The sequence below is a fragment of the Peromyscus leucopus genome, chromosome 15, assembly GCF_004664715.2.
Source record: "Peromyscus leucopus breed LL Stock chromosome 15, UCI_PerLeu_2.1, whole genome shotgun sequence".
NCBI lineage: Eukaryota > Metazoa > Chordata > Mammalia > Rodentia > Cricetidae > Peromyscus > Peromyscus leucopus.
This window is the reverse complement of record NC_051076.1, coordinates 74,975,443-74,976,244: the sequence shown is the minus strand read 5'-3', so window position 1 is coordinate 74,976,244 and position 802 is coordinate 74,975,443. Positions and strand designations below refer to the sequence as shown.

Below are 802 nucleotides of genomic sequence, written 5' to 3'. Positions count from 1 at the left end.
CCCTGTATTCAAGCATAAAACCTGAAGGAGGTGATACATGAGTATACTCTGTCACTGCGAGTATATTCCTCTCTGTCTCTGTCTCTCTCCTTCTCTGTGGTATATATGCACTTGGTGTGTACTGGTCTGCGCACCTGTGCATATGTGTGTGGAGGTCAGAAATGGACATCAGGTGTCCTGCTCTCTCATTCTTTTTTTTTCCACAGACAAAGACTTGATCTTTATTAGTTAAAAAAGCTGCATATTTATTTTCTGACTCTGTGCTTATGCCTTCAACACTTACACAACAATTTTCTGCTCCTCAATAAGGAAAGCGTGCTTGATCCTGTCACGGACACACTTGGCATACATGGACCCACTGTAGACCCTGCTGACATGCTTCTTTGTCTTACACAATCTCATAAGGACTTTCAGTCTCACAGCACGAATCCCTCAAAGCCTGCCTGGGCACACACCGCATGCAGATTTAGGTGCTTTCCCAACCTTCTTGGTATAAAGGTAAGCAATTCTGTTGCCAGAGGTCCAAGACAGTCTACTTTTGCTAGAGGCTGTGTTGTAGGAAAGCCTACAATGGTTTGTCAAACACTGGACCATTCTGAGTGCCTCTAAGCACGGTCCCCGGAAGAGCACTCTCTCATTCTTGTCCCTTCAAGTCAGGATCTCTCACTGAACCTGGAGCTAGGCTTTAATCATCAAGTCCCAGTGAACCTCCTGTCTCCGCCCCTGCTCTGCCTCAATAGGGCTAGAGTTACATGATCATGCCTGGAATTTTGAATGGGAATGGGGATTTGAACTTGTGTCC

General features: G+C 45.8%; 1 pseudogene; it reads right to left on the bottom strand.

Moving 5' to 3' along the window:
- Positions 1-228: 228 nt before the first annotated feature.
- On the bottom strand, positions 229-594 carry LOC114687847 (annotated as a pseudogene).
- Between the last annotated feature and the right edge of the window lie 208 nt (positions 595-802).